The sequence below is a fragment of the Jaculus jaculus genome, chromosome 14, assembly GCF_020740685.1.
Source record: "Jaculus jaculus isolate mJacJac1 chromosome 14, mJacJac1.mat.Y.cur, whole genome shotgun sequence".
In the NCBI taxonomy this organism is placed as follows: Eukaryota; Metazoa; Chordata; class Mammalia; order Rodentia; family Dipodidae; genus Jaculus; species Jaculus jaculus.
In genome coordinates, this window is record NC_059115.1 from 27,372,119 (window position 1) to 27,387,588 (window position 15,470).

At 41.2% G+C, this 15,470-nt stretch overlaps 1 pseudogene; it reads right to left on the reverse strand.

Moving 5' to 3' along the window:
• Positions 1-1,482: 1,482 nt before the first annotated feature.
• LOC101609630 lies at positions 1,483-1,924 on the reverse strand (annotated as a pseudogene).
• Between the last annotated feature and the right edge of the window lie 13,546 nt (positions 1,925-15,470).

Consider the following 15,470-nt stretch of genomic DNA (forward strand, 5'->3'; position numbering starts at 1 on the left):
ATTTGAGTATATTTTCATGAGAATAGATTCTTCATCCTATCATTTAATTTATCAAAAAATTAGGATGACTTTTTGATATTCTTACACTGAAATGACTAATTAATCTTGGAACCAATTGAAAATTTTATAAACAAGACATATTATAATCAAATTTAAATGAAAACCTACTTTATCTTAGTTACAGTTGAATCTCAAAGCACCTATGATCACATCAATGTCATCAGCATGGGGAAATTTAGAATTTCAAAAATAGTGAAATAGTGAAGATACATTACTTTTGAAAATACAGGACCATGTGAATTCATTGCTAGTATCCTTCACAGAACTTCAGTAGATGACCTGGAAGCTTAGTTTTCACTAGTATACAGTTATTATATCCCTGAACTTGATGAACAGCTACAACTGAATACCTGAAACAAGTCTACTCTTTATGTGAGTTGAGAAATGTTAGCCAGATGGTCCCTTTAAGACCTAAGCACTTCTCTTGCACCATGGAATGTTGGCAGTGGATGACTCGCATATGAGTGGTTTTGTAGAATGATCTCAAACTAAAGAGAATCATCACTTTGGACCTCTGTATACTAGCTGGCATATACTGGGCTATTTCAGGTATAAGATAAGGAAATTATAGAGCCAATTTCCAAACTCTCTATATTAATTATCATCAATTAATACTGAGTTTATCAATAGCAATATTTATTTACTTATTTATTTATTTATTTATTTATTTATTTATGAGAGAGGCAGAGAGAGAGACAGAAAGAGGTGCCAGGCTCACCGGCAGGTAGGGCTGTAGGAGAGCAGGTCCTGCTGGTCTCTTCCTGGGGCTGAGCGGGATGGTGCGTGTCGACGACTCAGACCTTCTCTTAGTCACTGGAGAAAAACCACACTGAATTGGGAGACTTGTTGAAGCACGATCTCACTTTATTGTTACAGGTGGTTGTCAATATAATGTTGAGAATGAAGGCGAGGATCTCAGGAAAGGATGAGGTGTAAGGACCAATAGCATATCACATCTTTTGAAATGATTGGTTCTAAGTGCACATGGAAACTCTACCATTTTTTGCAGAAGTAGCAAGCCAGAGGCAATTTGGCGCCCTGCTGAGTCATGGCTGGCCAGAGACAGGTTGACACACTTTAGCTAGACTCAGGAAGTTCCACGAGGCCTCACGTCCGGGCCTCTCAAGGCCCAACATCTCCCCCTTTTGTTTTTTTCTGGGGGGGGAACAAAATCACTTTATTCCAATTAACTCACAAACATCACAGCTTGTTCTAGAGGCCACACAACACTTTACCAGCCCATCCTATAAATCTCAAAGAGCTTCTGTACCATCAGGACACTTTCCAATGGTCACTCTGAAGCAATTGATCTGTTAATAGACTTTAATTTAGAGTTTTACACATTCACTATAATTGCATTTTTATGCTAAAGCAACTTGGTCATCAGAGCAGATTTTCCAATTCTTCAGGCTGAATAACTTCTTAGATTAATTCATTTGCTATTCTGCACTGTTTTAGCACCTCTTTGAAACCTTCACAGAGCTTAACATCAGCCTGGTTCTGGGCACATCCCAGGAGCTGCTTGATCTCAAAACAGGAAGGCTGCTGCTCTGCTAGCCTGGCACCCTGAAGCTCCTGGTAAGTGATATCAGGCTTTGCAGGCTCAGCATTCCCAACGCCACTGAAGGGCGTGACCCAGGGTGTGGCCCACCGCAGAGCCGACCGCCACACTGGCTGCAGTGGTTGCCATCTGGGCCATCAGACCTGGCTGCCGAGGTGCAACAGTAGGTGAAGCAATGGCAGATGGGGGTGCTGCTGCTGGCAGCTGGGTTGCAGGGGCTGGCCTGGGTGCAGCTTGCATCTGAGGGGCCCGGCTGGCCGGGGAAGCCACCTAGGAAGTGTGGCTATGGCTTCCACAACCCATGCTCAACAAGCATCCACTGCTAGTCCAGATATGGCTCCCCTTTTGTTTTTGTAAGTACAGTGGAAAACATGGCCCCTGTCTTAGGTTGTCCCCCTCTGGGGATCTTATCCGTCACTCGGTACCATGTATCCAGCTCATTGAGAATCCATGGCCTGTCTTAGGTTGTACCACCCTGTCTGAGATCTTACCCATCATTGGTCAGATGGAGGGCAGAGGAGGAATGCTATATGAGGACAGCCAGAAAGTGGGCAGCGTTGAGCACTGGGCTCAGTTGTGTTGAAAGTACAGAATGAAAAACGAATGTATCCCACATCTATACTGGAATTATTATGGGAAGGTGGGGCCCAAATACAAGTTCCAGAAGGAGACATTGGGAAAAGCTGGATGGGGATGGGGAAGGTGGCTGAGCAAATTTTTAGGATCTTATGGGCAACTGTAGTTGTATCATTGGTGATTACTGAAAGCAGCCAGGGAGGCCCAGATCAGAGGCAAAGCCAGCAATCCTCCATAAGGGTGGGAATTATTTGGTTTAGCAGAGTGAAGACCATTTTAGGAACAGTCCTCAGGAGTGGGACACTCCCTGGAGAAATGATTGTCAGTGTCCTCTTGTTGGGATAAATATTTTAGGTCTCTCACTGGTACCCAAATGGGTCTTTTTTCATCTTGAGGGAAGATACATCCAAACCCTCTGCCTGCTGGGAGGAGCATGTCAGGTCTTCTACAGGCCCCAGTCAATGGGTCCCTCCATCTTACCAAGATAGAACTGTAGGTAATGGATGAGGGCCAATGTTTTTGAAAAGGGGATAATTGTTTATCTTCTTTAGAAAAATTTAAAATATTTAGGGTAAATAATGCCTTTTTTAGTTGGTACTGTGGGGGTAAGGATTCCCCCTTTTGATTTTGTAATTGAGACTTGAGAGTCTGATTATATCTTTCAATGATAGCCTGGCTCTGGGGGTTGTATTGGATGTTTGTGGAATGTGAGATTTTCCAGGTCTGGAGAAAATCTACAAAGGCCTTGCTTATGAAGCAGGGGCCATTATCTGTTTTAATTTGGTCATGTAGTCCAAGGGTGGAAATGCATTGAAGCATATAGCTAATAGCATGCTTAGTTTTTTCCCTGACATGTGCTGATGCCCAGCAGGTGCGGGAAAAGGTATCGACTAAAAGAAAAATATATTTAAGATTTCCAAATGGAGAATAGTGTGTGACATCAATTTGCCAAAGATGATTAGGGCAGAGCCCTCAAGGATTGCTTCCTGTAGTTTGAATGGGGGGTACTTGGAGGAAAGGCTGACAAGACTTACAAGTCTGGACAATTTTTTAAAGGTCCTTGACTAGTACCTGTGGAAACCTGTGCTTGACACCTCTCCAGTTGACATGGGTCAATAAGTGGAAGCATGTTGATTCTGTAATAGTATTACAGTGAGGCATAGAAGCCATTTTATTAGCCAAGTAGTTTCCTCAAGAAAGAAATCCTGGTAAATTTTGATGACCCCTGAGATGTTGAAGAAAAATGGGGTTAGTTCTTTGTTTGAGTAGGGAACAAGCTTGAATCATCAGAGGAGATATAGGGTTGGAGTCCAGTCTAATATGGGCCTCAACCAGGTTGGGTAATAAATTAACAGTATAAAGGCTGTCAGAAAACAAGTTAAATGGCTCTTGAATAGTGTCCAAAGCTATAATGACAGCAAATCATTCTTTGAATTGTGCTGACCACTCAACCTCATGGGACTCTGACTTTATGGGCATAGGCTGTTTTTCCTGTTTAAAGGGAGGGTAAACAACTAGGGAAGCCCCCAGGCACCCTCCATCAGTAAACATGGTAAGAAAGTTGGGGTTAGGTTGAGACAGAAAAGGCCTGGGGGGCTTCCATTCTAACCTGGAGAAAGAACTCATCCATTTGTGGGAGCTATAATGGCAATCAATTTTACCTAGAAACCCATTGAGAGCTGTAGCAACTCTGTTATTATTTCTCTGAAGCCAGGTGAAATCTGTTATCTTAAAGGGAGTGATAATAAGATGAGGTTCTATGCCAAAGAACTGGACAGAGGTGTCTCTGCCCTTGATAACTCAATCAGCAACCTGGTTGGTTATAGAATAAACTCTGGGGACCCCACTGATTGAGAGGTGAACCCATTGGATTGGCTTACCTTCCTGGGCCAATAGTATGGTGCAGAATATTTCCCCAGAGAAAATGTAGAGGGATATGGCTAAATCAGGATTGAACCTCTTTAGGGCCACAGCATTTATAGCCTGTTGTACCTTATGAAAAATTTGTTGATGACAAGGGGACAAATTACCTGAGAGGAGAAGTTAAGATCCTTTAGGAGGTCAAACAAAGGGGACAGCTCGTCAGTCATTATGGGTATCCAAGGCCTCATCCAATACTTTTTGGAGCTGGGGCTGAGTATAAGAATCCTGAATATGAAGTTGGGGTTTGACAGGAGAAACAGTATCAAGGGATAGTACAGAGCCCAAATTCTTAAAGGGAGGGACAGTCTGAAACTTTTCAGGGGCTACCTTATAGCCATTGACCTGTAAAATGGCAAGGCATTTGGCAGTAAGGTCTTGGAGATCAGATGGGTTGGAACAACCTAAGATTATATCATCCATATAAATATAGAATAGAATATCAGAATGACCAATCAAAGAAGAAAATATATATAACATATAGTACTGACAGATAGGGGGGCTATTGACTATGCCTTGGGGTAGGACAGTCCATTCAAACCTCAAGTCTGGCCCATAAAAATTAGTTGAGGGTATGAAAAATGCAAATTTTTCAACATCATCTGGATGTAATGGGATAGAAAATAAACAATCTTTAATATCAATAATAGTTAGATTATAAGTGTTGGGGATGGTTGGAATCCAAGGGAGTCCTCTCAGGGGGGGGTCCCAAAAGGTATCATCCTCTCATTTATTTTTCTTAAATCATGTAAAAGTCTCCAAGAGTCATTAGGCTTTTTTATAACAAAAACAGGGGAATTCTAAAGACTTATTGAAGGCCATATATGTCACAAAGCTAGCTGTTGTTTAACTAACATATGAAGATGTTGGAGTTTAGGGGTATGTATAGGCCACTGCTCAACCCACACAGGGTCCCCAGGTACCCAATGAATTTTTGGCACTAGGGGGTGAGCAGTGGCCCTTAGAATTGGGGGTTGACCCTAGAGTGTTTTTGTCTATTCTTTTCAAAATGAGGGTCATTTCTGTGGTTAGGGAAGCTGGCCCGTCCTTGTTCAAACTATTGTTCATATTCTTCCTGGTCTAGTATCCCCTCATAGAAGCCCTGGTGATCAGTGGTGATATAAGCCTCTGCTTCTCCAAGTATATCCTGACCTAGGAGGTTGGTCATTAGGCCAGACACCACCAGAGGGCGCACGTCCCCACAGTTACCATCAGGATCAGTCTAGGGCTGCCAGGCCAGTCACCACCAGAGGGCGCACGTCCCCACAGTTACCATCAGGATCAGTCCAGGGCTGCCAGTTAGCCATTTCCCAGGATGTTAACTGTCCGCCCACACCAAGTAAAGGCGGACCAGGGACTAACTGCCATGAAAGAGGGACTTCCTCCTTTCTAATTACAGTGCAGTCAGCCCCACTGTCAATGAGGAACTTGAAAGTTTTTCCACCAACTGTCAGGATCATTTTTGGCCTTAGACCCGGAATCAGTCCAGTGTGTCCTAACCATCTTCTTCCCCTTATTTAACAGGGCTGGGGATAGCCCCTGGGGGAGTTTAAAGGCTCACCCTGAAGGCTGAACTTGTATTTGCAATCCTTGGCCCAGTGGAACCCCTTCTTGCACCTGGGGCAAGGGGCACGAGGCACGTTAGGGGCCACAGGGACTATTGGGGTATTTTTTGCCCAATTGGGGCACTCCCTTTTAAAGTGACTCTCTTTGCTGCACCCAAAACAAGATATCCCCTTTCCCCCTGAGGTCTGTTGGAGGGCACAGACTGGGCGGCCATATCCTCACAGTGGGTGCTCTGTAAGGCTGGCACCATGGCCCTTGCCTTGATGGGAGCTGGATCCCAAGTCTTTGGTGGCTATAATCCATTTACTCATACAGTGATCTTTTAGCCCAGGGCAGGCCAACTTATGGTCATGCCTTCCCAGACCAGCACTTTAATGAACTGGTCTCACAGGGGGCCAGGGGGAAACTTACTTTGTAGACTTTCTTCAACCCTCTCTATGAAGGTAGCCAAGTCTTCACTAGCTCTTTGCATGATTCCTGTGATGAGGGGCTCAGATGGACCTTCCTCCAGTTTCCTCCATGCAGCCATTCCCAAAGCCCGCACCTGATCTCAGTATGGATGAGGGATGGCAGCTTGCTGGAGGTCCATGGAAAATGCATCAGCAGTGCCCGAGAGCATGCCAAAGGTGATTGGGATTGCGGAATGAGTGGTCTGATTCCACTCGGCCTGAGTACAGAACTCATCCTGAAAGAAGGCACACCACTTTATGTACAGGGGGAGCCGAAAGAATGGCTTTAGCAAGGTTTTTCCAATCTTGGGTGGTACACTGATGATGAGCCAAACCCTGGAGGATGGTCTCTACCCAGGGGGAATTAGGTCCATCATCTGACACAGCCTTTTTAAGGTCCTTTAGATCATGAGCCTCCCAGGGGTACCAAGTAGTGGGGCAATTACCCCTGAGCTTAACATTGACAGAGAAGAGGTTGGTTGTTTCTCCTCTGGGGGGTACCATCCCCATAGTAGGACAGAGGTGCTGAGGGGGTATGAAAAGGACTTGTCTGAAAAGGATTTGTAGGGGGATCTAGGGATGTAGGATCCTTAGAGGGCCAAGGAGCACTTCCAAAAGGGTCTAGGGATGGATACAAGGGCTCAGGTGAACACGAGGGATTTGGGTTGGATGAGGACTGCCCCATAATTTATGAAGGTACACTCACCCACTGACCAATTGGTCCGTCAGCATTCTTCCATCAGAGAGATGCCCCACTTTGGGTGCCAGTCTGCTCACCGGCAGGTAGGACTGTAAGAGAGCTGGTCCTGCCAGTCTCTTCCTGGGGCTAAGCGGGATGGTGAGTGTCGACAATTCAGAACCTCTCCTAGTCACCGGAGAAAAATCACACTGAGTCAGGAGACTTGTTGAAGCAGGATTTCACTTTATTGTTACAGGTTGTTGCCTATATAATGTTGAGAATGAAGGAGAGGATCTCAGGAAAGGATGAGGTGTAAGGACCAATAGCATATCACAACTTTTGAAATGATTGGTTCTAAGTGTGCATGGGACCTCTAACTTTTTTGCAGAAGTACCAGGCCAGAGGCAATCTGGCACCCTGCTGAGTCATGGTTGGCCAGAGACAGGTGGCCACACTTTAGCTAGGTTCAGGAAGTTCCACTAGGCCTCAAGCCCAGACCTCTCAAGGCTCAACGAAGTGGGAGAATTGACATGCCAGGGCCTACAGCTACTAATAACTAACTCCAGATGCATGTGCCAACATATGCATTTGCCTTACGTGGGTCCTGGGGAATCAAACCAAGGTCCTTTGGCTTTTCAGGCAAACTTAACTTCTTAACTTCTTAACTTCTAAGCCATCTCTCCAGCCCCATTTTATGATATGATTCCTGTTTATAGCTAAAGGTGTGCTGCAGCTTGATTTTTGTTGCAGGTACAAAACACCCAACCAATAGCAGCTTATGGAGGAAAGAGTTCATTTCAGGCTTACAGTTTTGGAAGAAGTTTCATTATGGCAGAGGAAGATGACTGACTTAATCTTTCCTCCCCAGCACAGATAGAATAACAAGCATTAGCTGATGGAACACATAATAAGGCTGGACTCCTCAACCCCAAGGTCTGCCCCCAACCATGTACTTCCAACAACAAGGTTGTTACCTGAAATGGTCCACTACCAGTGCATCAGACAGGAAGCTCAACCAAAAACATTTTAGCTTTGTGAACATTTACATTCCAACCACCACAAGGTGACATACCTGTTATTTGGTTATTCTGTAAAGAGACACGAAATAATGCATTAGCATTGTTTGCCAGTAGATTTATAGGACATAGCATGGTACCAGTATTCAATGAATGTTTAAATGTTTAGAATATTATTTTATATTTTAACATTTTATTAACCAGATTATTTTAACTTTCTATTAATAATTTTCATGCATAATGTATTTTGATAACACCCACTATAGTCTTTTGTTCTTCCTTCTCATCTCCTCCTCTGCCCTTTTCCACGTAAGTCCTTTTGCTTTCAAATTAGTCTCTCTTATATTTTGATGTCTTCTTTAAAAAGTTTCTGATTTACATTCTTTTATCATCCATAGTGGTATGTTACTGAGCCCAATATGATGCATGTATTGTGCATCTAATAACAGTCTCTGAGAGGTTACAAATGCGATGGCCACTTCACGTCCAGAACACAGCATTTCAAAGCATTTTTCCCATCCTGTCTCCTACATTCTTTCCACCCAATCATCTTCAGTGTTTCCTGAGCCTTGAAGGATATGATAGAGATGTTTCATTTAGTAATAAGCACTCAGTCAACAGTTCCTAATTTTCTGCACATTAATGAGATTTGAGTCTCCCCAGTAGTTATCACTAATTGACAAAAGAAGCCATAGACTTTTAATTAGGTGACCAACCTTTTTGAGTGGGCCTAAAATTGAGTAAGAGAGCACTTGGTTACCCCCATAGCAGTCATGCTAATATTGCCTCTGTGTCTATATGTTGCCTTCATGCTTGGGTGTGCCTCACAAGGTCCACTACTGGCTGAGACTATTGGTCATACTCACTGGATTATTGTAGTAATTGAATTTTAGATATTTATTTATTAATTTGTTGTCCAAGGAGAACTATCAGTTGCTGCCATCCCAGAAGGAGTTGGGGGATACCTTCCATTATTTTTATTAGTTATGAAAATACTTAGTATGTAAACAGCATATTTTGGTACCTTATTTTCCATCATCCCTGCCCCTTTTCCAGTGGAACTCTCCTCCTTGGGGATGCAGGTCATACCCATGAGGATTATGGATCATGCATTGTGGGGGCAGCCATCAGCTTTGAGGAAAAGGCAATGTCTCTGTGCATAATATCCCACCTTATGGCTCTAACAATATTTCCACATGCAATTCTACAAAATTCTCTGAGCCATGTTGGGTTTATTTTAAGTCTAATTCAGTGATGGGTATTTATAAGCCTCTGGATCTCTGGTTTGGAAGCTGTTGAGTGTCCTTAGGGTCTATATCCTTCATCTTTGTGCTGATATCAGGTTTACTGAGAAATAAGCACTCTTGCTCATTTCCATAATTTCTCTGTTGCATCAACTGGGGCTGTGGTGGAGTGTGATGGGTCATTTTTCTCCTCAGGTCCTACTCTGTCCTCTCCAGGGCCCTAACAAAGCTCTCTTAGAAATTAGAGAAACCCAAACAATTAACAAACCAACCAAACAAAATCCCCAAAGAACATAAATCTTTCATTACCTAGAAGTGCATTTCTTGGACAAAACACATAACCAAAAGTAGCTTATGGGAGGAAAATATTTATTTTGGCTTATGGTCTCAAGGAAGACCTAAATGATGGCAGGGGAAAGATGGTAGAATAGACTCATGACATCACCTCTTTGCCAACATCAGGTGAACAACAGCCGCAAGACAGTAGGCCTAACTCTAGCGAAAGAGAACTGGCATCCTAAGTCTGCCCCCAGGAGCATACCTCCACCAGCAAGGCTTTACCTTCCAAATATTTCTTTTTCTTCCTTTTTTTTTCAAGGTTGGGTCTCACTCTAGCCCAGGATGACATGGATTTCACTTTGTACTCTAAGGATGGTCTTAAACTCATTGGCTTACTGCTGGGATTAAAGGCATGCACCACCACACTGGGCATTGTTGCTCCAAATTTCCAACTAAACAGTAAAACCAAAAGAGTCTATGGGGGCCACTTGTTTCAAACCATGGCATTTCATTCTCAGCTCCTATAAACTGATAGAAAACCATTTGTGATATGGAATGCAATGTAGCTAGTATAACTTTAAAAGTTTAAAATTGATAGTGCTCTTATCAGTCCCAACACTGTTCAAACATACTCATAGTCCAAGTTTTCTTCTGTTGGAAGGGTCGGAGTTGCTAGTTCATTTTTCTTTAACGTTTTTATTGACAACTTCCATAAGTACAGATAATAAACCATGATAATTCTCTCCCATTCCCCACCTTCCCCTTCACAAATCCATTCTCCATCATATCACTTCCCTTTCTCTATTTGTGTCACTTTTTTTTGATGTCATCATCTTTTTTTCCCCCTATTATTAGGGTCTTATGCGGAACAGTGAGGTCATGGATAATAAGGTCAATTTGTGTGTGAATGATTACACTGTAAGCAGTCCTACCCTTCCTTTGGCTCTTACATTCTTTCTCCCTCCTCTTTGGCAATGGACCCTGAGCCTTGGAAGATGTGATAGAGTAATTTCACTGCTAAATACTGTCTGTTAATTCCTCTCCATCCTATGCTGCCTTTTGGGTCATCCAAATGGACACTGCCACCTGAAAAGTGAAGCTTCTCTAGACAAAAATGAGAGTAGTATTAATATTTGTGTATTAACATTAAGGAAAGTACTTACAGGAAATTTTTGTGAGCATAATACATGTGTTTAGTGAGCAGAATCCATGTGCTTAGCCAGACAAGAGCAGATGCCACACTATTGGGCTCATGATCTTCCACACCAAAGGCTTTTGATAAGGTTTTCAGTACCAGGCATATATTTCCTTCCCAGTTCAAAAAGAGAGCAGTTACTTTCCCCTACAAGAGATATGCCACTATTGCACTTGTTTAGTCATTTCACCTGGCTTGTAAAACATAAAGATTGAAGTATATTTGTTTCCTCTGCCGATAATGACTTCTCTCTTCCATAGGGCTGCATGCAGTCCATCATTTTCCAGCTTTCTGTCAGCTGATCTACAGGGAAGGGGGTTTCAGCTCAGTTCCAGCTTGATTTCTTGGTAACCTTGCAGTCAAAGCATGTGGAATCTTCAGCAATAGGGTCTTGTGATCTATTTCTATTTGGAAACCAGAGCCTTGGCAATGGCCTGTAATGTTTTGGGGAAATCAGGGACTTCCCTATCCAACAACTCACTGGAAGGTAATCCATCCCTGGCACTGAAATTTTTCTAGTAACAGTCTAAGGGTTCTGGGTGTGCCATTATCCAAAAATGTGGGTTTGAGATGGCTTATTCACAACATCTTTAAATTTAATTCCCTTCAGCCTTTTACTCAATCTCTTCTGACAACCTCATTTAGGCCACTGCACCTCCAGTAATCTGTTCATCTACTTACATATATACATACTGTCCCCTAAGTCCTCCCCTCTCTTTTCTAGCTTACTGGCCTCTACTACTGATTTTTACTTCCATTGACATGCAAGTCTAAATATTTGTAGCTAGGATCCACATGTGACAGAGATCATTTGATGTTTGGCTTTCTGGGCCTGGGTTGCTGCACTTAGTATAATCCTTTCCAGATCCATCCATTTCCCTGCAAATTTCATTTTTCTTCACCGGTGAAGAGAACTCTATTGTATAGACGTGCCATATCTTCATTATCAACTCATTAATTGAGGGACATCTACACTGGTTCCATTTCTTGGCTATTGTGAATGAAGCAGCAATAAACATGGTTGAGCAAGTGTCTCTAAGGTAGTGAAAAGAGTCCTTAGGATATATGCCTGGGAATGGTATAGCAGGGTCATATGGCAACTCTACTTTTAGCTATCACAGGAAAATTACCACTGATATACACATGGCTATGCAAGATTGCATTCCCACCAACAGAGTGGAAACTTTTCTCTTTTCCACATCATCATCAGCATTTATTGTCATTTATTTTCTTGATGATAGCCATTCTAACAGGATTGAGATAGAATCTCAAAGTACTTTTAATTTGTATTTCCCTGATGAGTAAGGATATACAACATGGTTTTAGATGTTTATATGCCATCTGTATTTTTTTGAAAACTATCTATTTAGTTTCATAGATCATTTTTAGTTGTGGTGTTTGATTTCATATTATTTATTCTTTTTAGTTCTCTGTACATCCTAGATATTAATTCTCCATCAGATGTATAGCTTCCAATTATGTCTTCCATTCTACAGGTTGCACTTTGCTGTATTCATTGTTCTTTGCTGTTCCAAAGCTTGGTAAGTTCATGAGGTCCCAGTAGTTGATTGGTGGTTTTATTTCCTGAGAAACTGGGGTTATATTCAGAATGTCATTGCCTATGGTAATATGGTTAAGAGTGCCTCCTACTTTTTCCTCTTGCAATTTCATATTTCAGGTTTGATATTAAGGTCTTTGATCCATCTATACTTGATTCTTGTGCATAGAGGTAGACAAGGGTCCCTTTTTTCTGGTTTCCATTTAATTAATTTCTTCCCTGAACTTTATTATTTCTTCCAATTTACTGAATTTTTGTTTGTCATGTTCTTCTTTTTCCAAGGCTTTAAGATGAAGCATTAAGTAGTTTACTTGCAATATTTTTTTAATTTTTTAAAATATTTTATTTATCTGAGAGAGAGGATGCAACAAATAGAAGTATCCTGCCTTTTAATCCAGTCTGCAAGCTTGTGTCTTTTGGTTGGGGCATTTGTATTAAGAGTTATTATTGAGGGCTGAGAGATGGCTTAGAGGTTAATGCATTTCCCTGAGAAGCCAAAGGACCTAGGTTTGATTCCCCAGGACCCACATAAGCCAGATACAAAAGGGGCACATGCATCTGGAGTTTGTTTGCAGTGGCTAGAGAACCTGGAGTGCACATTCTCTCTGTGTCTTTCTCTTCTCCCTCTCTCTCTCTCTTTGTGTGTGTGTGTGTGTGTGTGTGTCTGCTTGCAAATAAATAAATAAATAATTAAAGATTTATTTAAAAAAAGAGTTATTACTGGAAGTTATGTGTTTATTCTTGCCATTATTCTTGTTTTGTACTGTGTCCTGTTTTCCATTTACCCTTTTATATTAACTATTATTTAAGTATGGTTTATTTTTTTCTGTTTCCTCATGTGTGTGCTTTCCTTTCTCTTCAGTATGTAGGATCTCTTCAAGTATTTTCTGTAGACCTGGATTTTTGGTCACATATTCTTTTAGTCTGTTTTTGTTGTGGAATGTCCTTAGTTACTTATCAATTTGGAAGGATAACTTTGCTGATTAAACTAAATTTGGTTGACAGTTGCTTTCTTTCAGAATTTGGAATGCATCATTCCAAACCCTTCTGGCTTTTAAAGTTTGTGTTGAGTAATCTACTGTGATCCTGATGGGCTTGCCTTTGTAAGTGACTTTCTTTTTCTTTCTAACTGCTTTCAATATATTTTCTTTGGTATGTGTGTTTAGTAGTTTAATTATAGTATGGTGATTAGAGGTTCTTTCCAGGTATTTTTCTGTTTGATATTATAAATGTTTTCTTTGTGTCTGTCGCTCTCAAATAAATAAATAAATAAATAAATAAATAAATAAATAAATAATTTAAACAAAATAAATAAAAATAAATGTTTTCTGTATCTGCACTGGCATCTTTTCCACAACTTAGGGGAAATTTTTGTCTATGATTTTGTTGAAAATACCTACTATGCCTTTATGGTGAAATTCCTCTCCTTCTACTATACCCTGAATTCTTATGTTTGATCTTTTCATAATGTCCTGAATGCCTTGAAATTCCCATTCCTTCCTTCCTATTAGCTTGTCTTTCTCTTTATTTGACTGTATTAAATCTGCCACTAGTTTAGCTTCATCAATTTTATTACTAAGATTTTCTAAAGAGTTTTTCTATTTGACTTACTGTGTTTTCCATTTCTTTTATTTCTGATTGGGTTTTCTTTAGTATTTCTATGTCCTTACCCATGTCTTGTATGTCTCTTTATTTAATTAAGTTGGTTTCCTGTGTTCTCCTTTAGGAGCTTGTTTTCTTGTTTAATTCCTTTTATTTCTTTCAACATAGTTATAATCACTTTTTGAAATCTTTTGGAAATTTTATTTGAATAAGGCTCACTGGATGTCATTTCTGAAGAATTTATAATTTTTGGTGGAATTGTCATGATTGTTTTTCTTGTATTATAATATAGAGATATATATTTTTTTCATCTTGGCTTCATTTGGTGTTTGGTTTTCTAACTGTGTGCACTATTCTTAGGCCTGTAAAACACTTTCTCCTTCATAGCTCTGCTCTCTGTCATATCCCCTCTCTCTCTCCATTAGTCTCTCTTTTAATTTGATGTCATCATCTTTTTCTCCTATTATGAGGGTTTTTTATGGGTATTGCTAGGCACTGTGAGGTCTGAGATATCTAGGCCAAATTTTGTCCAGACAGCTATATGTAAGGAGTTGTATCCTTCCTTTGGCTTTTACATTTTTTTCCTCCACCTCTTCCACAATGGACCCTGAGCCTTGGAGGGTGTGAGATGTTTCAGAGCTAGACACTCCTCCATCCCTTCTTCTCAGCACTATGTAGCCTTTTGGGTCATCCCAGTGATCATCTGTATCTGAAAAGAGAAACTTCTCTAACCAGGAGTGAGAGTAGCATTAATATATGAGTATGAACATTAACTGTAGTGATTTCAGGGCAATTTGGTGAGAATAATGTATGCATTTATCCAGATAAGAGTATGCTTTATACCCCTGAGGCTCATGGCCTCACCTGACATAGGCTTTTGATTAGGTTTTCAGTACCAGGCACACATTCCCTTCCATAGAGTGGGTCTTCAGTCCAATTAGAGAGCAGTTGGTTTTCCCCAGAGGATAAATGCCACTATTGCACTCATTCAGTCATTTGGCCTGTCTGGCCAAACTACAGACTTCCAGAGTGTCCACTGTTTTCACAACTGATGACTTCTGTCTCCCATAAGACTTCATACATTGCAGCTTTTTCCAGCTTTCAGATGGCTGGACTACAGGGAGAAGTTTTTATGCTGAGCACCAACTTGACTCAGTGACTTTGCCTCTTAGGTTGTGAAGTCTTCAGCAATAGGGTCTCACCATCTGTTTCTCATGGGGAACCAAGGGCCTTGGCAATAATAGCCTGTAGTGGTTTGGAGGCAACAGGGACCTCCCTGGCCAATGACTCACTGGAAGGTATACCATACCAGGCACTAAAAATTTTCTAGTAACAACCTATGGCTTCTTGATGTGCCATTTTTTAAGAAAGTAGATTTTCATAAGCTTTATTCAGAATATCTTTAATTTTGATTGACCCTCCTCCACCCTTCTTTTACTCAATCTCTTCCCCTGACCTTGCTTAGGCCATTCCCCTCCCTGTAATCTGTTTATCTACTTACATATATACAATACCAACCTCTTGAGACCTTCTCTCTCCTCCCTCCCTTATAGCCTTTTGCTAGCTTATGGGCATTTGCTACTGATTTTTGGTTCCAGATCACATACAAGTCTGTACATTTGTAGCTAGGATAAACATATAAGAGAGAACATGTGACATTTGGCATTCTGGGCCTGGGTTACCTCACTTATTATAATCCTTTCCAGATCCATCCATTTCCCTGCAAATTTCATAATTTCACTTTTCTTTACTGCTGAGTAGAACT